The sequence below is a fragment of the Eurosta solidaginis genome, chromosome 1 (genome assembly GCF_040869045.1).
Source record: "Eurosta solidaginis isolate ZX-2024a chromosome 1, ASM4086904v1, whole genome shotgun sequence".
Taxonomy (NCBI): Eukaryota; Metazoa; Arthropoda; class Insecta; order Diptera; family Tephritidae; genus Eurosta; species Eurosta solidaginis.
Window position 1 is genome coordinate 250,640,839 of NC_090319.1, and position 27,059 is coordinate 250,667,897.

A 27,059-nucleotide genomic window follows, 5' to 3' on the forward strand; every position below is an offset into this window, starting at 1 on the left:
GAAGTCACTTTATCTTGGTATAAAATATGGCCGAAATCCGACTATGACCACGCCCACTTATCCGATATCGAAAATTACGAAAAATGAAAAAAAATGCCATAACTCTGTACCAAATATGAAAAAAGAGATGAAATATGCTAATTGGATTGGTTTATTTACGCAAAATATAACTTTAGAAAAAACTTTGTAAAATGGGTGTGACACCTACCATATTAAGTAGAAGAAAATGAAAAAGTTCTGCAGGGCGAAATCAAAAGCCCTTGGAATCGTGGCAGGAATACTTTTCGTGGTATGACATATATAAATAAATTAGCGGTACCCGACAGAAGATGTTCTGGGTCACCCTGATCCACATTTTGGTCGATATCTCGAAAACGCCTTCAAATATACAACTAAGGGCTACTCCCTGTTAAAACCCGCATTAATACTTTTAGTTTGATACCCATATCGTACAAACACATTTTAGAGTCACCCCTGGTCCACCCTTATTGCGATATCTCGAAAAAGCGTCCACATATAGAACTAAGGCCCACTACGTTTTAAATAATCATTAACACCTTTCGTTTGATACACATGTCATACAAACACATTCCAGGGTTACCCTAGGTTCACTTTGCTAAATGGTGATTTTCGCTTATTTTGTCTCCAAATCTCTCAGCTGAGTATGTAATGTTCGGTTACACCCCAACTTAGCCTTCCTTACTTGTTTATATTCTTTTTATTTTCTTCTCCTGTTGTCACTCGAAAGCAAAATTTCGAATTTCAGACAATTTTTTAATTTTCCCTGGACCACCTAACGAAAAATGTATCCCCTTATGTTGCATTGTTATGTTGACTCCCCAATTTTGTAGGGAAATTGGCGGAAAAATATCAAACAAAACTAATACATAGGAAGTAAAAATAAATAATTGTTTAAAAATACGAAAAATAAAAAACACGCTTTTATAGCTAACCGAACTAATAATTGTTAATCACTAAGAGTACAGTAGAGAAAGTTTATGGCTTATATTTATAATTTTATTTGGAAGTAATCAATAATGATTGAATGTTAGACCTTCTACTACTCTAACATAAATTCTATTATTTATTATATATGTTTGGGATTAATGGGTTAACGTCGTCTCTGGTGTTGCTCATACGCCATGTACCCATTGTTTCAAAACTACGCACGACCGCAAGGCTTCAATTTTCTTCCATAAAATAAACATCTGTACACAAAATCTGGAATTCTTTAGCGAAAAAATCCACGTGCTTTTATGTCTCAAAATGCACCGAAAAATGGTACACATAAAAAATTAAGTTCAGTTTTAATACTTTTCGGACTAATATCAAAAATAATTTTAGTGAACTTTCAAACTTACAAAGAAAGAAATGATCACAGTAAAATCAACAGTTTCATACTGTTGCTTACAAGTTGACCAAATTCTGTCAAATCAACCAAATTTTTGTTACTTCAATGGAATTTACTGTTACAACAACTGCACTGCACTGCTGAATGAATAGTAGTAAAACTGTTAATACTTAATTGACAAAATTCAGTCAAGTTGGTTGATCCTACAAGACTACTGTCATTTTAATTCATTGCATTATCCAATTTTCAAACACAATTGTGAGCCACAAATCACACATAGAAGATTGCGCATTCACGAGTTCAAAATAACTTCGTTCTGCGCATCTACGTGACACTTGACTTCTTGAGCGAATCAAAGAAAGAGAGAAAAAACAAGAGCTAAAGGAAAATTACGTAAAAATTGCCCATAAAAAACAGCTGATCTTTTGTTTACATGCACAATGCGCAATCTTGTTTGTGTGATTTGTGAGTCACCATTATCAGTAGGGGGACTCATGATAGCATATAAACTTATAAGGTGTAAAATTATATCCATTTACACACGCGGTTATATGAACGCACCTAGTAATACTCTTGATAAACTTGATTGTTTTACAGCTGTATTATTTCGAAAAAAATTTTTTTGATTGTTATACAAATTAAAAAATACAAAGATTAAGTGAAAAATCAAAACTAAAACGCCTTTACTTGCTGATGTTGGAGATTTTTGGTGAAAATGCCGTCTGTAATGTCTGCAAGGTTGCATTCCTTTGAGTTTACCGCGTTTACACAATGAAATGTGCGCGTAAATTTATACGAATTGTGTAAATGATTTTTCATACAAAATTTGACAGCTCGTGCGTAAACTAGATAAATTTATACGTTTACACACTTTATAAGGCATTTATACGGTTACATGAGTCTCCCTAGTATTTTACGCTAAACTTCGGGGAATACCTGATAAAATAAATATCGTGATTCACTATTGAAAGCATTGCCTAAACCAGGCATGCTTAACCAACGAAACGATATCATTTCGTTACGATAATCAACGTTAATAAACGAAACGAACTCATTTCGTTTCGTTTATTAACGTTAAGATCGTCAAATTAACGAAATGATTTCGTTTCGTTTTCTGCCATATCAAAACGAAATCAAATCGTTTATGTTGATTATTAATTTCAAACTATGCTGGCAAAGCTGATTGATGGCGGAGTCATTAAAGGTGAAAGCATTAGCCAAGCTGATTGCAACTTTTCTCTTGAATTTTGACAGTACGAACATTTCTCAGAGTATTTTTGACATTACCACCAACGAATTACACAAACAAATTACATAGAGTTTGTGTGTGTATGTGCGCTCGTTGTTGCCACCTTACGGCTTCACCATGGCTGTAGCATTGCCAGCACAATTCAAACATAAAGTATCACGTTTTTGTTAACGTTTTTAACGTTAACGAAAGCTTTTCGTTTAGGTTAAAAACGAGATACAATTTATTTTGATAATTTCTTTATCGATAATATTTCGAAGTGTTTCAACGGAAACGGTGGAAATTTTTTGATAAACGATTAGCTTAACGTTAAGGTGCATCCCTGGCCTAAACACACTTGCTTCCAAAGGTCATAAAGAAATTATTGAAGCTTTCTTACAACGTGTAAGCCACAATAAATTGAGTGATTTTATTAATGCTAAAACAATGGTTACATCGTTCCAGTTTGCTACTGAAAATAGCTTTTTCGAAGCTGTAAAGTCTTTGATGCAATTTATAACATCAAGAATAAAGAAGGTAAAAAAATATTTGCAGTTGAAGTTGGCGATTTTCATGTGTTGTAATGTTGGGGTACACACAAAAAAAATAAAAGACATAAAAAAAGATATAGTTCTGGTCTCCAAACCGGTGTTGGACCCAACCAGGGTAATTTTTTATAAGCTCTTTTTATTTTTTATTTTCCGCCTTCGGATTATTAATACTGATGTCAAGACGCGTCTTTTGACAACTCTCTCGATATTTTTGGACGCGTATTAGCAGTGTCATGCTATCGTAAAAAATTGCCGCTCGGCCGAAGGCCGCCAATGCACAAAGGTGTTCTGCGTAAAAGTACTATGGATCCCACCACCGGTTTCGGAGGGACCCGCGGGTCATTTTTCGGGTTTCGGTAATATCTTTTGAATGAGTCAAAAATGTCAAGACGCATCGTTTGACACCTCTCTTGATATTTATGGGCGCATATTAGCAGTCGACCCCTCAACTAGACTATTGCCGAAATTAGTAGAAGAGCTGGGTAATTCTATACGACAGCATGACACTGCTAATACGCGTCCAAAATTATCGAGAGAGGTGTCAAAAGACGCGTATTGACCTCGACAACAATAATCCAAAGGCGGAGAAGAAAAAATGTATGCCCGTCCGGATATATTTGCAGCTGAAGTTGGCGATTTTCATGTGTTGTAATGTTTGCGTACCCACAAAAAAAAAATTGTGAACATAAGTGTTTTGCGCGGATATAGTTTTGGTCTCCAAACCGGTGTTGGAACCACCCAGGGTAATTTTTTATAAGGGCGGCCGCAGGCCGCCAACGCAGAAAGGTTTTTTGCGGATATCTCGAGAAGTATCACAGATATCAAATTTACGCCCTAGGATTCGAGATCTTGAGGCCAAAACGCTTCTCTGGGTACCACGTTTGAATTTTTAGCTATATTTTTAGCGCTCGGCCGCGGTTCTAGAATATTACCGCGATTACTATACGCACGCATCCGAGCACGAAAATAGTAGTAAACATTCAAATATCGCATGCATATTTTTTAACACTTCCTGAATTTTTGTATTTTTTCGCAAACGTTTTTGAAAATGGTTTGCATAGCTTTAGTTACACATTTCTTGGAAGTAGAAAATAAATGATGAAATTTGTTAGTAAAATTTACTGCTATTTTCGTGTTCGCAGCTGTAAGACTGAAAGTTATAATTTTCCCTAATATTACGGATGTGGGCCTAAAGGCTAAGTTTCGGTCTAATTGCGGCTACTGGAAAACATGAGTAATAATAATAAAAATTGTGTCTTTTGGAAAATCGATACAGTTTTTATGAATTTCATATCAAACCCTATAAAATAGGCATATTTTGAACCCGAACACCACAGATTTTGATGAAATTTAATTTAAAAATTTTTTTAGTGTGATAAACAATTTTTACAGTATATGTTTTGGAAAGCCGTTCGGAATACCTTTCCAATGGTAGCAAGATCTTTTAAATCTGTTGAGCCATTCCGTAGCTATCCCAGCTCAAAAGTACCATCATTGAATTTCTAAAACTAAGGTTGTGTTTGTATAGGTAAAATGTGCCCTATGCAAAACTTCATCAAAATCTCAGGGGGTCGGGTTCAATGCATATCGGCTTTGATATAAAATTCATCTTTTATTAAATTTATTGCAAATAATTTTTCAGAATTCGCTGGGTTGTATCTTGGAGCCTCCAAATTTTTGAATTTTTATGAATATTGTCAAAAACGTCTAAAATTCCTACTTTTTTCAAACACGTTTTAAAAATTATTTCGTTCAGTTTTCGGTATACAATTTATTCATTTGATAACCGAAAAATGTTTAAAAAGTTGTGACTGCTATTTTTGTGAACACAATTGTACATTACGTCGTTCCTTATGTACACTTGAATATGATGCATTTTGGTCAAAAATCTGCTATGTTGCATTATATTCCGCCCGGCAAAGTAAACCTTTATTAATGGACAGCTTTATTTATTTTTACATTTATAAGGATTTGAGAGCTATTTTGATAAAAAACACCTGCTGTTCAAGACGCTTTGGAATACTATGACAATAATAAAACACTCAACAAGAGGTTGTGAATTGCATTATAGACAATTGCTTAGCTGGCGGGCAGAAGACCTTGATCAAAGATATGGAGGCTTTGGCAGATTGTATTTACTCACAGTTTCGAGGAGAAAATGTGGTGAGTTCATATAATCTAAAGCTGGATATATGTAGGTTCGAATTTATTACAACTTCGACTCCGTCAGTTTTCAATTATTTTTGTAATATTTTTTTATTCACTGTTTAATAGGCTACATATTTTTGTCGTCGTGGTAAAAAACCCTCGGGAAAGCTTTACGACCGCTATTTCAATGCCCGTAAAAAGCGTAGACTATCACTAACAAGTTCATCTAGCACCATAGCGGACACAGAGTCGTTTTACGAAGACAGTGAAAGCTCCTCCGATGAAGTGGATGACAGCGTTTTAGAAATATTTAAATCTTGGCTGAAATATAACGACGTGCCACTAGAGGAAGTCCAGGAAACGTGGAGACGAACCTTCACGGCAAGAAGGAAGTCCATAATAAATTTAGATATTTTGGATGTAGTTTCCGAGTGGCCGCTCTATAGGAATGCCACCCTAGGACCGATTCTGGTAAAAATTTTGAATAAGACATTATGAAGGGTATGGTAATATATATTTAATTGAATTTTACTTTCAGATTGAATCCGATTTCAACATGATTTTTAAAAATACAGATGTTTAATTTTTTGCAATGTGGGAGAATGTTTTACCCCACGTCCCCAAAATATTTAGTGACGAGATAAAGGACAAAGCATCCAGGGAACTATGTTCCAAGCTAGACTACAAATCAAAAGATGATAGTGAATGGTTCTAGAAAAAAACGCTGAAGAAAGTCACCATAAGTTAAGCCATGGACTGTTTGGTTTTACGAATTTCGTCAACGTCAACTTTATAGGAAGAAGTTTTGAATATGAGGCAACGTTTTGAACGCCAAAACGGTACATTGCAGTCAATAACAATTGTAGTTGGTGAAAGTCCAATTAAACTTACACAGTTTTTTGTATACCGTGACGGGCTAAAGCTTAAGTTCTCATCCTTCATTAAGTGCTTAGATATGTGCTTCAAAACTTTTCAAGTTTTAAATTTTCAATATCCGCTATATTGCAAAGGCGTTTGGAACTTCATAGAAATTTTTTTTATAACATTAAAACTCCATGCTACGAAAACTCACTAAAAGTATCAAGTCTAGTTTCGCACTTAAACACTCTATTAGCCAATAATTAATTGTTTTACTAAAAATGTTTGTATGTTTCGTGTGCAGTAAAAAGTTTGAAAGTGTTAAGGAAATCTAGAAACACTTTAAAGACCTTCATAAATTAAAAAGCTATGGAGTTTTTAAATGTTGTCAAAGAAATTGTTTTCAGCATTTCTCCAGTAAATACTCGTTTGCAAAACACTTAAATTTACATGATGAGGAGGATGATAACTTGAACTTTTTAAATGAGCTGAAAAATTACAATAAAACTGCCTTAGCATCGCTGCCAAATGCTTCCGAATCTGTAAAGGACAATCTGAGCAATGTTGACTTTAACTTTTCGGAAGAAATTCATAAATCTGCTTTAAGCTTGACAAGTGAATTGTATGCAAAAGATAATTTCTCGCGTAAGGACGATATATATATTCAATCCAAAATAACAAATTTTTGTCAAATAATTGCTTCAAATGTCAATCTTGTATTTCAAATCCAACACAGATTACAGAAATCCTAAATATTCTGTCAAACCCATTTAACAATATACAAACCGAGCTTACATTTACACAATATTTAAGTCAAAATAACATGTTTGAACAATATTACACATATAATGTAAACAATGACATAGCAGAAAATATTGCTTCCGGTCGTACAGTTTTAAAAGAGTCAAAATCAGAAGCATATGTATTTAAGTTAAGATATTGCAAAACAAAAATATTTGAAGTTGGCACACTTCTCACGGATACAATAGAAAACATAGAGGTTTTAGAGAAAAGTAAAAATTAATCAAGCTTTGTTAACGGTTCCTTATATGAGCCGTTTATTTTGAAAGTGACATAAGTCATTTCATGTCGTTTAGGTTCAGTGATAATTTGTTTGTATCTCTCCTCGCCTCCAGTTTGTTAGAGTCCAATATCCAAAAGATGCAATTCTTATTATTATTTTATAATTGTAGAACTATCTATATATGCATTCGTTCAAAAATAACAATGCATTTAAGACCATGAGTTGGAAATGACCTATGCCACTTTCAAAATAAACGGCTCATATAAAGAAAAAAGCTGTAATAAGTATTAACAAAATACTAATACCATACTGTAACGAATGTTAGCAGCACTGAGCGATGCTATCGTCTCTAAGCCGATGCTAAGCAATGACGTGAATGCACATCAATAATTCAATCATTATGTATCTACATAAACGAAACAATAACTGCGTCTACATATATGTACCATGTACGTATACGAGCAGCGGAGAGTCAATGCACAAACACATGCATATATCTGAGATACTCCTATAAGTATGCAATGAGAAAAACTATAAAATTGTGCAATTGTAGTTACAGCTGAGAAGTTTGAGAGCTGCTGGACTAGTAGATTCTGGAAGCGCCTAGAAGATGCGAAGGTTGAAATCAAAGAGTATAAAAGGCGGCAATTGTAGAGGCGCTGGAATTCAGTTTGATTTGAGTTGTCAAGCAGTTTCGACTAAGACGCTATCTAGCGAGCAAGAGTAGTATTATTTTGAATAGTAGACTTTCATTTGAGCTATCAATCACTTTAGTTATTAAGCAAGCTATTCGTTGCACAGTTTGAGTGTTATTGTGAAGTACTTTAATAAAGGCCATTTTGCATTATTACAAATCGGAGTTATTTATGCAACAGTTTAGTGATTCGAACTTAGCAGAGGATTGCAAATAAGAGGATTTGCAGTAAATTCGTTACAATTGGTGTCAGAAGAGGAATTGTTGAATAAATTCCGAAGATTGGGAATACAACTTGGACATGGCAAAGTTCAGTGAATTGAAGATCCAGCAACTGAAAAAGGAGTTGGAGAACCGTGGATTAAATACAACCGGCAATAAGATCGAACTTCAAGCACGGCTACGAGAGGTAATGGAGTTGCAAGGAATTGATGTGGACGAGTTTGTCTTTTATCCTGACGGGGACGAAACAACAACAAAAATTTAAGAGAAAAACGAAACATCGCAGACAGTTACGAGCACAGACTTGAACATGATATTGGCTGCAATAACTGCTCAAACATCGACAGTGGCATCTCAGTTGGAATCGCAGGAGACACGCATAATATGTAAGATTGAAGCACAGGAAACACAAATTTCTACACAGCTCGAAGACCAAAAGACATATATGGCATCCCAACTGGAATCGCAAGAGACACGCATAACATCCAAGATGGAAACTCAGCTGGAATCGCAGGAGAACCGTATAACAGCGAAGATTGAAGCACAGGAGGCACGTATTTCAGAAATGTCATCGCATATGTCATCTCAACTGGAAGAGCAGAAGACATATATGGCATCCCAGCTGGAATCACATGAGACACGTATTTCAGAAATGTCGACACAGATTACATCAAAGATGGAAACACAACTGAAAGAGCAAGAGGCGCGTATATCATCAAAACTCGAAGCGCGTATGGACGAGAAAATAACGCAGTTTGAAGAAAAATTCGAGGCAGAGGTGGATGCGTTGAGCGGTCGTATACAGGAATTGCAACTTAATCGGCCGGCTGCTTCAGCGAGTAATACGAAGCTAAAAACTCCATCTTTTGACGGTTCTGTTCCTTTCCAGGTCTTCAAGCTACAGTTTGAGAAGACCGCAGCAGTGAACAACTGGAATGCGGAAGATAAAGTTGCTGCACTGTTCGTGGCATTGAAGGGGCCAGCAGCGGAAATCCTACAGACGATTCCCGAAAGAGAGCGGAACAATTATGAAGCATTGATGGCTGCTGTAGAACGACGTTATGGAAGCGAGCATAGAAAACAGATATTCCAAATTGAGTTGCAAAACCGCTACCAAAAAGCAAATGAGACATTGCAGGAGTTTGCTTCAGATATTGAAAGATTGGCTCATCTTGCAAATGCGAACGCACCTGTGGAGTATACCGAGAGGGTAAAAATCCAGAGTTTTATAAACGGCATACGGGACGTAGATCCGAAGCGAGCGACATATGCAAACCCAAAACCCACATTCGCAGAAACGGTGTCACAAGCTCTGATTCAGGAAACAGCGTCGCTTCTGTGTAAGCCAGTTTTCAAAGCACGCCGTGTGGAAGTATAAAGGCCAGAGTGGGTAGACACAATATTGGAGGCGCTGAAAGGATCGCAAAAGCGGAGTGAAAAAGTTATAAAATGCTTCATATGCGGGAAGTCCGGTCACATTGCACGTCATTGCGATCTTGGTCCTAATAGTTCCAACAATGGGGGTGGCCGTAAAGGCAAAGCTGGAGGAAATGAGCAAGAGCGTGTCGGATGTAAAGAACGAAAACTTGCCCCGGCTATTGAATGTCCTGTGATATCTGTGTCGCAAATTGGAAGGAAATCAAGCAGTCTTACCGTCAGAGGGAATGTGGATGGCAAGGAGCGTGTACTGACTGTAGATACGGGCGCATCTCATTCCTTGATCCGATCTGACTTGGTCAACAGCAGAGTAAAACCGTTGCCTGGAGCGAGGTTGCGTACGGTCACTGGCGAGTATAACCAAGGCCGGGGAGAAGTGATCTGTGAAGTCTTAATTGGGAAGGTCATGGTTTTACACAAATTCGTTGTGGCGGAGATTGTTGATGAAGTTATATTGGGAGTGGATTTCTTGGTTGACCGTGACATCAAGATCGATATGCAGAGAAGGGTGATGCATTATGAGAACCAAGATGTGCCACTTAACTTCAGCTTGGAAAAAGGGTTCAGGAGTAAGCGAGTGTTGGTGGAGAAGACTCGACAAAGGCCACGAAAGGCAAAAAGAAAGGTTGATGGATCGAATGTGCCAAATAAAGCGAAATTAAAAGTACTTGCGAGAAAAAGACCGGCATCGACAAACCCTAATGGATGCACTAAAATGACTGAAAGAATTTTTCAGAAAGAATGCAAGGATGATTTCAAGCCAGCGCGCACTTCTGTTGGGAAACGTCGGAACGATACTGAGTATGTGAAGCCAATCCATCAAGAACAAGCTCTACAAAGTAGTTCTTCATTGGCCAAGCAACAGAGTGCGAGAGAACGATCCAGAATAATGAGTAGTAAGATGGAACACAGGTACGACAAGGAAAATAATTCGGAAGGTTTCCGGGAGGGAGATTTGGTACTGCTATACAACCCTCACCGGCGGAAAGGTGTTCCATCCAAATATCGGTGCAGTTGGGAAGGCCCGTACAGAGTTGTGAAGACGATCAGTGATGTCATCTACCGCATACAAGCAATTGGGAAATCACGAAATAGAAGAGTGGTACATTTGGCGATGCTAGCAGCGTTTAGATCGAGAGATTTGTCTGATCGAGACGATCAGACTTAGGTGGAGGGCAGTGTAACGAATGTTAGCAGCACTGAGCGATGCTATCGTCTCTAAGCCGATGCTAAGCAGTGACGTGAATGCACATCAATAATTCAATGATTATGTATCTACATAAACGAAACAATAACTGCGTCAACATATTTGTACCATGTACGTATACGAGCAGCGGAGAGTCAATGCACAAACACATGCATATATCTGAGATACTCCTATAAGTATGCAATGAGAAAAACTATAAAATTTTGCAATTGTAGTTACAGCTAAGAAGTTTGAGAGCTGCTTGACTAGTAGATTCTGGAAGCGCCTAGAAGATGCGAAGGTTGAAATCAAAGAGTATAAAAGCGGCAATTGTAGAGGCGCTGGAATTCAGTTTGATTTGAGTTGTCAAGCAGTTTCGACTAAGATGCTATCTAGCGAGCAAGAGCAGTATTATTTTGAATAGTAGAGTTTCATTTAAGCTATCAATTAGTTTAGTTATTAAGCAAGCCATACGTTTCACAGTTTGAGTGTTATTGTGAAGTACTTTAATAAAGGCCATTTTGCATTATTACAAATTGGAGTTATTTATTCAACAGTTTAGTGATTCGAACTTAGCAGAGGATTGCAAATAAGAGGATTTGCAGTAAATTCGTTACAATACTTTTTATACGCAGATGACTTTGAAAAAGGAAGTCGTAATTTTAAAGATTCCATATGCGGAATATATTTATCTTTTCCTACAATTCCTGATCATTTAACTGCAAATCTTAACCTAAATCTTAACAAATATAAGTAGCAAGCCTTTTCAAATCTACACTGATCAAAGCTTACGGAAGTAACAAAACGTTGTATGCACTCCAAGAGGAAATAAGGCACTTAGAAGAAGAAGGAATCAAAATTAATGGCAGTGGAGGTACTTATCATGTTTATTTCATTTTAGGTTTAGTATTAGGAGATAACTTAGGTCTTAAAACGATTCTCGGATTTTCTAAATTTTTCAGTTCCAACAAATACCGCCGTTTATGTAGCAGAAAAAAAGAAGATATGCAGAAAGGTGCAAAAGAATACCCATCATTTTTGAGAAATGAAGATAGTTATAAAACTGGCTTAGAAATTAATAATGCAAAGGAAAGCGGCATTTCTGAAAACTCAATATTTAATGAGATCAAAACTTTTCATGTCACTTCTAATTACTGTGCAGATATAATGCACGACATTTTTGGAGGGGGTATGCCGTTACGAACTTAGCAAAAGCATTTTATATTTTTTAGAGAAGAAATACTTTACTTTAGATTTTTCAAATATGCGAATAAGGGTGTTTCCGTATGGAGAGTTAGAAGTTAAAATTTCGTGCCCGTTGCCTTTGATTAATCTGAAAAAAGGATGTATTAGAATGACAGCATCGGAGGCAAACACATTTGTACATATTTTTCCTTTAATTATTGGCGATAAAATTCCCCTAAATGACAAAGTATGGAAACTATTAACCCTTCTTATAAAGATAACAGATTTGTGTCTTCTTTCTTCTTTGAGTGATCAAAATTTAGAGACTTTACAGCAAACCATATTCAAACATTATTTCAAATATTTTGGAAAATTAAAACCAAAGCATCATTTTATGGTGCATTATGCAAGTATTGTTAAAATGGCAGGGCCATTAAAAAAAAAATGTGGTGTATGCGATATGAAGCAAAGCATAAATCGTTAAAAAAGTATACGAGTAATATTAATTCAGTAAGTAATGGCGCATACTCACTCGCCAAAAAAGTTTCTTTTCAATTTTCTAATTTTATATTTAAGTGTAGCATTCCGCTTGAATTTAAGTATAATGAAGAAATTTCAAAACGTGTACAAATTTTCATAAAACTGCATTTTGATGTCAAAACCCTAATATTTTTAAAGAAATTGTATACAAGTGAACTTCATATAAAAGTAATTTCTTTCTGTTCTTGTTTTTTAATGATAAGTTGTATGTACATAAAATTGAATACATAGTTGAGCCGTTTATTTTGAAAGTGGCTTAAGTCATTTCCAACTCAAGGTCTTAAATGCATTGTTATTTTTGAACGAATGCATATATAGATGGTTCTACAATTATAAAATAATAATAAGAATTGCATCTTTTGGATATTGGACTCTAAAAAACTGGAGGCGAGGAGAGATACAAACAAATTACCACTGAACCTAAACGACATGAAATGACTTATGCCACTTTCAAAATAAACGGCTCAGTTATTGATTTAAATAAAAAAGTACATATTATTTCATCGGAAATAGAAGTTCACAGTTTTGATGAACACTATCAAGCTTTCCTTACCAGAAAAAATACTAAAGTACTTGCTGTAAATGAAATTGAAAATTTTATTAGTTTTTCTCTTAAAATTCATACAATGTCTAATGCTTCATCTTATATACAACTGAAACCATTATAAATTTTATAATAAAACAAAGTTATAGTAAATTGAAATAAAAAATAAAATAAAAAAATAAAATATGATAAAATGAAATAAACTGAAATACAATAGAATAAATTACAATAACATAAATAAAAGAAAATAAAATAAATATTGTAAGAAATAAAATTATAACATAAAATAAAATAAATAATATAAAAACAAATAAAATAATTAAATAAAACAAAATACGGTTAAATCAAATTAAAAACATAATCATATAAAACAAAATGACATGAATAAAATAAAATACAAATAAAACAAAAAAAAAGAAATTAAATGCAACAAAATAAATAATAAAATAAATTAAATTAAAATAAGATAAGTTAAGATAAAATAAACATTAAAATAATAAATAAAATGGAAAAATAAAATATGATAAAATAAAATAAACTGAAATAAAACAAAATAAATTACAAAAAAGTAAATAACAGAAAATAAAATAAAAAACATAGTAAATAAAATGATAACATAAAATAAAATAATAAAATAAAATGAAACAAAACGAAATACAATACTTGTACTTTGTAATAATATAAAATAAAATAAAATACAGTAAAATAAAATAAAATAAAAAAGAACAACAAAAAGAAAATAAAATAAAACAAAATTAAATACAATAAAATAAATAAAAGTATAAAAAACTAAAGTAAAATTAGATCAGATAAAATAAATAATAGATTTATAAATAAAATAATAAAAAATAAATAAAAAACAGTAAATTAAGACAAAATGAAATAATATAAAATTAGATGAAACAAAATAAAATTAATTAAAGTAAAATGAAATGACAATAAAATATATTACAGCAAAATTAAATAAACTACAATAAAACCAAATTGCTATTTTTTCCATAGCGTCATTGCTCATTTGGGCATTATTTCACAAAACAATTGTAACTTTTTTAATATGTACAATATTATTCCTTAACATTATTTAAAAATTACAATAAATATTTGTATTTTACTATTAAAGACTTTTTATAAAAAAATAAAACTCAAAACAGTATTTAACTGCGTTTTGTTCATTCAACGGGTATTATGGTAGATTAGAAATTAAAAGATATGGCTGTTATTTTAACAGTATTCATAGTTATTTTAAAACTAACAGCATATCTGTTATATCAACAGCATTCACAGGTGTTTTACAGCTAACAGGCTATCTGTTATTTCAACAGTTAAAACTTTTATTTTGTAGTCTACAGGAATCTCTTTTAATTTAACACAAATACTGTTGTTTTTAGGACAACAGAAATTACTGTGGTTCAAGCTGTCAATTTCAAAATGACGAAAATATGTTGATTTAACATAAATAAATAAATGTAAGGCGCGATAACCTCCGAAGAGATCTAAGGCCGAGCTTCTCTTCCAATTTGCGTCGTGCTCCTCTCGATTCTTCCCTACAAATTGGCCGGACGGGACCTACATGTTTTATGCCGACTCCGAACGGCATCTGCAAGGCAGATGAGTTTTCACTGAGAGCTTTTCATGGCAGAAATACAATCGGAGCGCTTGCCAGACACTGCCGAGGGGCGACCCCGCTTAGAAAAGTTTTCTTCTAATTGAAAAATCTTATTTCTAAAATTTTGATGTTGCTTTGCCCGGAAGTTGAACCCAGGGCATACGGTGTGATAGGCGGAGCACGCTACCATCACACCACGGTGGCCGCTGTTGATTTAACAGGGTCACTGTTAATATGAAGACAACAGATGTTTCGTTGTTTTAACTGCCAAATGCTCTTGTTTTAGGATTAACAATTTTGATGCTGTTGAATTAACCGTTTCGAGTAATGGATAAGAATTGACAGTAATTTTGGTTGATTCTACCCATGTTTTGGTTGATTTTACCAGTTTTTTTCTCTGTGTAGCACCATAATAGTACAATGTGAAAAAGTTTGGTATAAGTGTTCATACACTACAGGAGTCAACGCTGTTGTTCTTTGTCTTGAATATGTTCTGGATATTACATTGAGCTCCGAGCGTGATATATCAAGGTATGATTGGATGGTTCTCGATAGACCATCCTTCTCCGACCATGCGTATATAAGCTTCAGCATCCCACTAAAGAGGGTAGAGAAGGGAGGAACCTTTAGAAACCCTAGGGCAACGAATTGGACTAAATTCCAGAAACATGTAGAAACGAAACTGGGATAACCCAAAGAGGTTGCTAATGTAGAGGAACTGGAGGAGTCGAATGAATTCCTAACAAGGACGCTTATGACTGCGTATAACAAAGCTTGCCCTCTAAGAAGATTCAGAGGAAAAGCAAAGCCGCCATGGTGGAGCAATGAGCTGAGTCTTCTAAGAAGACAGGTAAAAGAAATGTTTAAACTCGCAAAGACCGCGGAAAGCGAAGCGTGTCGGGACGAGTACAGGGATCTACTGAGGATCTACAAGCGTGAAATTACCAGGGCGAAGAGAAACTCATGGAAAAGTTTCTGTACGGACATAGAGTGCTCCAGTGAAACAGCACGGTTGAAAAAAGTCCTAGCAAAGGGAAACATAGTCCAGGGACTAATAAAGAAAGAGAACGGGGAATGGTCACGTGATAGTGAGGAATCCCTTGAGGTGCTTCTCGATACACATTTCCCATCGGGAGACGGTTTAGAAGAACCAGCAGACATCACTCACACTTCGATCACGGAGCTAGTGGTGCCGGGCTTGGTGACCGATACCAAGATCGAGTGGGCAGTGAAGCCGTTTTCTAAGTTTAAATCGCCGGGCCCAGATGGTATATTCCCGGCCATGCTACAATTCTCAAGCAGGGCGGTCGTGGAATGGCTTAAAATAATATTCGATGGGTGCATAAGACTGAATCATGTTCCGCACTCTTGGAGAACTGCTCGTGTAGCTTTTCTACCAAAGGCGGGGAAGATCGGTCACGTGTATCCCAAAGACTATAGACCCATTAGCTTAACATCATTTCTGCTCAAAACCTTTGAGAGGCTGATAGATGTGTACATAAAGTCCAACGTGGATGGAAAGCTGCTCTCCACAACACAGCATGCGTACACCAAAGGCAAGTCGGTAGACACCGCATTGCATAGGGTGGTAATAAGCATAGAGAAATCCCTGGAATATAAGGAGTATGTTCTAGGAGTCTTCTTGGACATTGCCGGGGCTTTCAATAATGTTGCAAAATGGGCGATTATGGATGGTCTTAATTACATTAAAGTACATCCTGCCTTAATCAGATGGATCGGCTGCATGTTAAATTGCAGAAAGATTACATCACAATGGGGATTGTACGAGGCCACGAAATCAGTGGACAGGGGCACGCCGCAGGGAGGGGTGCTATCACCTCTGCTGTGGACACTGGTCATCAACCAACTGCTCAGGCAATTCGATGAGGGACCCGTAAAACTTACGGCTTACGCAGATGACGTTGCAATTGTCATAAGTGGAAAATGCCTTCCAACGATTAGTTCTTTGATGGATCGGGCGCTTCGGGATATTCATACCTGGGCATCTAATGTCGGGCTGAAAGTCAATGCGGAGAAGACGGATATGGTCTTGTTTACAAAGAGGTACAAGGTCCCAAATTGGACCAGGCCTAAGTTAGGAGCGGTGACCTTACAGGAGAAACCTTGCACAAAATATCTAGGAATCATCCTAGACAGTAAGCTGTCATGGAAGCTCAACGTGGAGGAGAGGGTCAAGAAGGCCTCAGCGGCACTCTATGCATGTAAAAGAATGCTGGGGTGTACGTGGGGCCTATCGCCCTCTCTTTCTCATTGGGTTTTTACAGCGATTGTAAGCCCTATTCTATACTATGGAGTTCTTGTTTGGTGGAAAGCCACACAAAAAACAACATACCTCAAAAAATTAGAGGGGGTATGCAGACTATCGATGCTTTGCATTACGGGATCCCTGAAAACAACCCCGACGGCTGCACTGTATGCCATTCTGCACATTCCACCTGTAGACCTGGTAGCAAAGAACAAAGCGTTAACGACCGCAACCAGGCTCGGTGCTTCGGGGCAGCTTGAGCGCCGACCATATGGCCATAGTAGTATAGCGTCCTCAGTCACAAGACGAACAGACTACATTGTTCCCTACCTGCACTTTGAGGGAGATCTTAAGGCCACAATAGAGGTGGACGGTTGGCGCAAGGGTGCGCAAATGGCGGACGAGGCGATACATGTGTACACCGATGGTTCCAAAATAGTGGAAGGAGTAGGGTCTGCGGTATACTGCGCTGATCCGGAATTAAGCAGATCCTACAGGCTGCCGGATTACTGTAGCGTTTTCCAAGCGGAAATATTAGCCGTAACCAAAGCAGTAGAAACCCTGGAAGAGAATAGCTTAAGCTGCAACCGTGTTAACTTTTATATTGACAGTCAAGCAGCAATTAAGGCAATAATCTCGCATAGCACAGCATCTAAATGCGTGTTAGAGTGTAAGCAGTCTCTGGAGAGAATCGGGACAGGGAGAAGCATACATCTATATTGGGTCCCAGGGCATATGGGAATAGATGGGAATGAAAAAGCGGACGAATTAGCTAAAAAGGGCGCATCCCTTGAAGCTTGCTCCGTAGACGTCCCAATTAGATTGGGCGAGATTAAGCGAAGGCGAGAGGTGGACATGATCGACCAAGCAGAAAAGGCGTGGGTTCAAGCGCGGGGCTGTAAAGTGTCGAAGATTATGTGTAGGTCTTACAACCTTAGACTAACACAGTTGCTTCTATCATTAAAAAGAGAGGACTGTAGGCTCATGACGGGTATTCTGACTGGACACTGCCTTCTGGCGTCACATGCCTTTAAATTAGGCTTGGTCAGTGATAGCAGGTGTAGGAAGTGCGGGTTGGAGGAGGAAACGATCGAGCACGTTCTGTGCTCGTGCCCTGCACTTGCCAGGCTAAGACTCCAGCTATTAGGAGTGATACAGCTGTCAGATCTAGAAGCAGCAAGTGGCTTAAGTCCTAGGAAGCTTCTAGTATTTGCCAAGAGGACGGAGTTATTTTATAACATAGGTCCTGGTTTTTGATAGGGTTTTTCAGTTTGGTCGTTAAAACAAACTTCTGGTAACACTACGGACTCAATCATTCTATGTGAGGTCCTCATGGACCGGCCAGTTCAACCTACCTACCTTGTCTTGAATAATGGCAGATGTGAACAGCAACCCCCAGTCATTTGGTTGTAGCATGATCCGCATTTCATACCGAACGTCCTGAGTTCGAGTCCCGGCCGAAGCATCATCCATTTTTTTTTATTATTATAATTTTTTCAGCACTTCTTGAATGCGGGTTTAACAATGTTATGGTTTTTATACAAAACAACACCATAAAATGCGGTTTTGACACCAAAATATTTTTCCGTGCATATGGATTACATGACTATTATCATCTGAACAAACAAATTTAGGAGAAAACAAGTAAGGAAGGCTAAGTTCGGGTGTAACCGAACATTACATACTCAGCTGAGAGCTTTGGAGACAAAATAAGGGAAAATCACTATGTAGGAAAATTAACTTAGGGGTAACCCTGGAATGTGTTTGTATGACATGGGTATCAAATGGAAGGCACTAAAGAGTATTTTAAAAGGTAGTGGGCCATAGTTCTATAGGTGGACGCCATTTCGGGATGCAGGTGACTCTAGAATATGTTTTTACGATATGGAAATCAAATGAAAGGTACTAATGAGTATTTTCAAGATATCGCCATAAAGGTGGACCAGGGGTGACTCTAGAATTTGTTTGTACGATATGGGTATCAAATGAAAGGTGTTTATGAGTATTTTTAAAGGGAGTGGGCCTTAGTTCTATAGGGGTGACTCTAGGATGTGTTTGTACGATATGGGTATCAAACGAAAGGTATTAATGAGTATTTAAATGGAATTTACCCTTAGTTCTACAGGTGGACGCCTTTTCGAGATATCGCCATAAAGGTGGACCATTGGTGAATCTAGAATGCGTTTGTACGATGTGGGTATCAAATTAAAGGTATTAATGTAGTACCACGAAAAGTATTCCTTCCAAGATTCCAAGGGCTTTTGATTTCGCCCTGCAGAACTTTTTCATTTTATTCCAATTAATATGGAAGGTGTCACACCCATTTTTCAAAGTTTTTTCTCAAGTTATATTTTGCGTTGTTTCATCCTTTTACAATGTTTCATCCCTTTTTTCATATTTGGTATAGAATTATGGCATTTTTTTTTTTCATTTTTCGTAATTTTCGATATCGAAAAAGTGGGCGTGGTCATATTCGGATTTCGGCCATTTTTTATGCCAATATAAAGTGAGTTCAGATAAATACGTGAACTAAGTTTAGTAAAGATATATCGGTTTTTGCTCAAGTTAGGCAAGGTGCACCAGAAGCTACGCGTCATAGACGCTGCAGGCGATATGTGTACGCTTTGATGCCGAACACATGTATTTGAATGGAGAGCTGCATACGAGGCGTCAGCTGCATGAAAGCGACAAAGCCTGGGGGCCTACTCTGTATTGCGATGCGAAAGGCAGTGCGATGCGAAAATAAATTGCGATGCGAAAGGTAATTGGAACTCTGTAGCGCTATCGCATTGCTAACAGTGTCGCTTTTTTATTTTTCGCTAATTTTTTGCTTGAGTATGCATCACTGACCAAAGTCAAAGAAAGAGAACAAAACAAACAAGGCGATTACAATTTCGGCTAAAGATTAATTTTTGTTCAACAAATTAAAAAATGGATTCTGTAGCATTATGGGACGATTTAAATGAAGAAAGAATTGATAGGAGGATTATAAGGGACAACTCCAACATTATGAGTCTCAGCGATCAAAGGTAATTTAAACGTTACAAAATTACTCATACATATACTATTGCTTTATGTTCTATTAATTAGTTTTGTGCAGAATTTTCGGCTTAATAAAGAAGCATTTTTGTATGTGCTAAATAGCATTAAAAGTGAGTTGAAAACCCCACGTAGAGCAACGGCAGTTCCTGAAATAATAAAAGTTTCTACAACGTTGAAGTTTCTTGGTCAGGGTGCATACCAACACTTGATTGGCTAAGACCGTCACGCGGGATTAGCACAGCAAACCGTTTCGAGTTGTATTTTGGAAGTTTGCAGTGCAATTGAAACTATATTGTGTCCAAAGCATATTACTTTTTCAATGAGCAATCGCGAAAAACAGGATGCCAACCGTAGGTTTTATGCTAAATGCGGAATTCCGGGTGTGATCGGAGCTGTAGACGGAACGCACATTCAAATGATAAGGCCATCAAAAGACGAACATCTATTTTTTAACCGAAAGCTTAAGCACAGCATAAATGCAATGATCGTAAGTGTATTTCGATTAAATAAGATTACTTTTATTGTGCCTACATGTTTTGTTCTATTTTAGATATGTGATCACAAAATGCAAATAAGAGCGGTCAATGGTAAATTTGGAGGTGCATCGCATGATTCGCACATATGGAACTTGTCCGCTGAGCGCGAATATTTAAGGACTGCCTATGAAAATGGAGATACTGGCCAACGAATTCTCGGTAAGCTTTTTAATATATCGATTTAATGTAATGGTAGCATACACGTATTAACATAGTTACTTATGTAATATATAACATAATATATATACATATAATAAATGGTACTGAATGTTATTCAGCTAAAAAGACCTTTATGTTTTTGTTATCTGCAGGTGACTCAGGATATCCGTTGGAACCATGGCTTCTTACCCCATACAGGAATTCTGCGGAGGATTCTGACGAGAATTTTTTCAATCAAAAACATTCAAAGGGAAGGTCTCTCATTGAGAGAGTTTTTGGTGTTTTGAAAGGTCGATTTCGCTGCCTTTTGGCCTCAAGAGAATTGCATTATGCTCCAGCAAAAGTGGTGCAAATACTAAATGTTTGTTGTGCCCTGCACAATATTTGTATAATGTTCAAAGTTGAAAATCTTCCCAGTTCAGAAATTGAACCGGAAGAAGTGAACGTAGTAAATGCAGAAAACGTGGAAAATTATAGAATGGGAAATATTGCTAGTTGTATCAGAGACCAAATAAAAAATTACATGATTTCCAATAGAAATGCTTTATAAAAAAGTGGTTTACATTTAACGTTATTTATTTATGTATTTTTACGGCTGCTAAGGCCTACAACTTAAACTACTAAATATAATTCAGTATTATTTAAATTCAAGTTTTCAGTCTTTTATTTAAGTAAGGGTTACAAATTGTGTATATATATAAAAACTAATACTATTTATGTATTTTTACGGCTGCTAAGGCCTACAACTTAAACTACTAAATATAATTCACTATTATTTAAATTCACGATTTCAGTCTTTTATTTAAGTAAGGGTTACAAAGTGTGTATATATATAAAAATTAATACTAATTGTATCTAAATAACATACATACTGAAAAGTGCACCAAACTATACTTCGGTAATGCAATGTGTATGTGCAGGTACATACGTAAATAAATAGAAAATAAAAAGGAAATTTCATTACAAAAACTAAGCCACTTGTAGTACATAAATTATGTGTCTACATATCTTTAAAAAAAAAATTTTGTGTATCTGTTACTACTTTCTGGATATTGCTTTGTTGGTCTGTAACTCCACATCCAACATTTGTTTTTTAATTTCTAATTTGTTTAATTTGATTCTTAAATTTTCACGGTCCATTGTTTGTTTATGGACAAATTGTTCTTTGGCGAACTTTAACTTTTTATTTTTTATTTTTAATGTAATTCTCATCGTTCTGGCAATGTTTTTCAAATTGTCATTAATCTCATTTAGCACTTTTACTGAGTTGCTTTGGTATTCAATTTGGTTGTCTACTTGCCTTTCCAATAGACTCTGCTTCTTGCATGGAGTAAGTACCGATCGGCTGCAGCAAGGTTCCTGTTGTTGTTGTAGCAAGAAAGGTTGCTCGTTCTCCTCTTCACTCATTTCAACCGAATCGCTGTCGTTATTAAAAGCAGGTTCCAAAATTTCACTTGGTACTTCCGTCATAGCCTGCCGCGCACCAAACTCCCGCGTGCCAGCTATCCCGTCGACTGCTTGGTCCATCGACAGCAAATCGCTAGCTTGCTGTTCCAATGGCGTGAGTGCGGAGTAAACAGATGGGCCGCCCCCCGTACCAGCAATATTGGTTTTATTGCGACGCATTTTGGCCTTCAAATGGACTTTGTAGTCAGCCCAAACCTATAAATTTTATCAATCCCATTATAGAATTAAAAGTACACATATATCACCCAACCTACTTTTTTCCAGCCGGTGATATCACGCATCGGTGGTCCAGCTGGCCATTGGCCATTGTTTTCGCGTTGGGTGTTTTAAGTAACCCTTTGGCCAAATCTGGGTGTATTGCCATGAAGTCCACTAGGAGTTCGAATTGTTGCTTTTGTGTTTGTTTTGTTTTTTGAGTTGTCCTATATATTTTAAAAAGAATGTACAATGAATTTAAAGATATCAATTTATAAAATCATCAATTAATACTTACATATTTGTACAATGCGAATGCCTATTACTTGTAGCAAGAAAAATGCGAAAATGAATGCTGTTTGACATTCGCTTTCGCAATACAGAGTGCCGGCAATGCGAAAAGGGAGAAAAATTGCGAATGGGCAAAATGTGAATGCGAAAGTCAAAATATGCATGCGAATGTCAAGATACAGAGTACCGATTTTGCGATTTCGCGTATTTTTGCTTTCGCATCGCAATACAGAGTAGGCCCCCTGGGCCCGAATCGCCACATAAGTGATCGTATAACTCGTCACGTAAAAACTTGTTTTTCGGATTATGACATACGTGATCGTACGATCCGTCACGTAAAATGTCACTTTTTTGGATTACTACATACGTGAATGTACTTTGTGGATCGTAAATCGGTATCGCGACAACCGTGAACGAGAGACAATTGCACTCGATCGTTCGTATTGTTATTCAATTACAAACCGGCAACCGAAAGCGAGTACAAATATATAAATATACAAAAATTTAATACAAATATAAGAGAAAATGTAAGTTATTTCTCAAAATATGTGTTTATATTATTGTTGAACTATGTTTTATTATTTAAGGAAGAATTTTAAAAAGCTAAACCCAAACCAAAAGGAGTGCATGGCGCAGTTTATGGCGGAACACCCGAACTTGGCGAAAAATAAATTTCCGAATTCCGCACAAGGTAGAGCAACGTCCAACAGACTGTGGGAGGAGCTTTCCAAGCGTTTTAATGCTGACGGGCCACCAGTCGAAGACGCCAAATGTGGAGGAAGGTAGATATATATATATATAAAGTGCAACCAAGATACTTACAAATGTTTGCTCGTAGGTTTTCGCGGATCAAAAATATCAGGCGAAGAAGAAGCTTTCCCACAACAAATTGTCCAAAAGACAAACTGGAGGAGGTCCTTATAATGAAATTCCCATCAGTGCAACTGAGGAATTGATTATAGGGGCAGCCGGACTTGAGGTCGCAGCGGACGCACTTTTGGCAATTCACCCGCTCAAAGAAGCAGCACCGAAAATAGTGATAGTGAGAGCGACAGTGATGGTGGAACAAGCAGCGCATCAGCCAGCGCTTTGCCTGGTTCATCTAGGTCGGTTACTACCCAACACCACGTATAACCTCTCGGTGAAATACTCTACGGCGAGTAAGTAAGAGTGCCGAAAAATTGTCCCTGCTCCAACAAAATTTTAGTAGAGTGTCTGATTTTCAGCGCGATTTGGGGAAAATATTGACCGACTGGTGCAGGTGCAGGAGAGGTTGTTGCAAGTGCAAGAAAGGACGCTGACCATTAAGGAGGAGAAGCATCAGCTGCATCAAGAATCACATGCACTTGATTTACAAATCAAAAATTTAGAATTAGAGTCTCTAGCAATAAGTGTAAATAGAAAAAGAAGAAATTAAAATTTTAAGTTAGCTTTAACAAGTTTGTATATGAATTTTTTTTACTGTTTTGATTTTAAGCAATTAAACGAATAGTCATTTCATTTATTTTATTTCTAATTTTAACATACATACTTAGCACGTAGTAAAAAACAATTAAATGAATTCATTTGCTTTTACAAATCGTTTTTTTCTTAATATTTACGTGGAATTGCTTAGAGAATGTTTTATTTGGTCTCTTATTATTTGACCAATTGTGGTAAGATGGTTGGCTTCGCCTGGGTCAACATCGCTGATTTGGTCTGATTCATATCTTCGTATGTTGTAATCAATTTTGAACTGTGTGCAGATATTATGTAAAGCTGCACACACATTGGCAAACCGTGCCACTTTTGTAGGATTGTATCTACCCCTATTGCCATACCCTAAAATTCTCCAACGTCCTTTAAAAATACCAATGGTACGTTCGATGATACATCTTGCTTTTGAGTGTACACATTAAATGCGGATTCACTGGAGCCAGAATCACCTGTTGAAATGAAAATTGTCATTACAATAGTAATATTAACCACAAAGCATACACTGTCGTATCTAAAAGCTACACATTGCTCCGCCTATTAATTTCAAACCTCTCTTGCAATACTCGTCGTTGATCTGAATGCCTCCAAACGAAGGAATCATGAGCCGCACCACCGTACTGACAGTTGATTGCCAAAATTTTATATGTGTGATCGCACATCTGCCAAAATATTTATATAGTTGGTACAAAGAATAAAGAAAATGAGCAACAACTCACTATCATGGCGTTGATACTATGGTATCCTTTCCTATTAAAGTACATATGCTCATCCACAGATGGTCTTTGCAAGCCGATGTGTGTGCCATCAATGCAACCGATGACTGTAAAAGTAGATATTCAATTAAAAAACTTAGTTAATAAATGTAATTGAACGTTTGCCTACCTCCAGGTATTTTGTATTTATCCATAAACCATTGCTTGCATTCCGAAGTTTCGTTTAAATGAAATTGTACATTTTGTGGACACAACTTGTTCTCCATTTCGAGAATAACGTGGGATGTTATCTTTGACACAGTGCTCTGGCACATTCCAACCAAATAATCACTGCCGAAACAATGCTGATACCCGCCACTTCCTAGAAGAGAAAGTGTGGCAGCTAGTTGTAGAACTGGAGGCACCGCTTTTGCATCCGACTGCTTCAAATTTAAGGCATGAAGTACAAACTGGAAAGCCTCTTTAGATAATCTAAATCGTTTCAAGAATCTACAGAACTCACATTTTTGTATACTTGTAAAACTTTATTTGCCACATACTTACGCAGTTTGTGGTACAGCTAAAGGATCACTTTTATCTCTAAGTAGCCTCCGTGCTACTGTTTCATCTTCCTCACTATCGCCTGAACTTATATAGAAAAGTAAGTGCACATCAATTTTGAAATTTCGTTTGTTTATTAAAATTTTTAAATATTTTGACATTTCCACATCTATTGTGAGATAAAAATAAAATCCACAGTGTTGTGGACCTTAAAATCTATTGTGAACTAAGAATGAATTACGATACGATAGCTTTCGTATTTTGTAATGCCAATCGACCCATACGTGTGACGTATCACGTAATTGTCTTTCGTATAGTTTTCGATCCGTGATCGTATATGGCGATTCGGGCCCTGAAATTTTCGTGTAGCTAAACGTACAGCAATGTTGGTCGCTGAGCGTACGTACGCTTGAAAAAAAGGAAGAACAAGATGTTTGTTTACATTTTTTTGTATGCAAATATGTTTAATTATTTAAAAAATGTTACTTTAGTTAATAAAAGTGCGTGAAAGGTATATTACCAAAGCGAAAAAGAGTATTAAACACCACAACAGCTTGGTTAGACATTGTTGAGGCGTTTAAAAGGCTAAAAAGTGTTGGAAACTAGAAATCACCATTTTCTCTAGTCCGCGGTGGTTTAAAATTGCCTTTCATAATTTACAAAGGCACGGGGATGCAAACAACGTTTAATACCTATTTTCCTTTGGTTTCGGGGACGGATATAGCTGAAGAAATTTAATTTTTTATTTTCTTCAATAATTGTTTGTTTTTTATAGCGACGCTCGAAAGTAGCTTCGTGTGCAGATCTTGAGGCGTAGAGAAATTGTAGCTATATGAAATATCTTGTACGCTTCTATGACGCGTAGCCTAGTGTGCACCTTGCCTTATCGTGTTAAGGGCCGAGCGGAGCAGACGGTCGACTGTGTATAAAAACTGGGCGAGACTTCGACCGATTTCGCCCATTTTCACAGAAAACAGTTATCGTCGTAGAATCTATGTCCCTACGAAATTTCACAAGGATTGGTAAATTTTTGTTCGACTTATGGCATTAAAAGTATACCAGACAAATTAAATGAAAAAGGGCGGATCCACGCCCATTTTGAAATTTTCTGTTATTTTTGTATTTTGCTGCACCATATCATTACTGGAGTTCAATGTTGACATAATTTGCTTATATACTGTGAAGATGTTCAATTTTTTGTTATAATTTGACTTACAATTTTTTTTTTTAAAGTGGGCGTGTTCGTCATCCGATTTTGATAATTTTTATTTAGCACACATATAGGAATAGGAGTAACGCTCTTGTCAAATCTCATCATGATATCTTCAACTACTGCCAAATTGCGGCTTGCAAAACTTTCAAACTACCTTCTTTCAGAAGTGAGCGGTGCCACGCCCATTGTCCAAAATTTTTCTAATTTTATATTCTACGTTATAAGGTCAACCCACCTACCAAGTTTCATCGCTTTATCCGTCTTTGGTAATAAATTATCGCACTTTTTGGGTTTTTCGAAATTTTCAATACCGAAAAAGTGGGCGTGGTTATAGTCCGATTTCGTTCATTTTAAATAGCGATCTGAGATGAGTGCCCAGGAATCTACATACCAAGATACCTCAAAATTTACTCAAGTTATCGTGTTTACGGACGGACGGACATGGCTAAATAAATTTCTTTTTTCGCCCAGATCATTTTAATATATAGAAGTCTATATATATCTCGATTAGTTTATGCCGTTACGGTTATGCGAACAAATTTAATATACTCTGTGAGCTCTGCTCAGCTGAGTATAATAACGAAATA

General features: G+C 36.6%; 1 pseudogene; it reads left to right on the top strand.

The window, feature by feature from the left end:
* Positions 1-19,583: 19,583 nt before the first annotated feature.
* Positions 19,584-21,127, top strand: LOC137240361 (putative nuclease HARBI1; annotated as a pseudogene).
* The last annotated feature ends 5,932 nt before the right edge of the window (positions 21,128-27,059 follow it).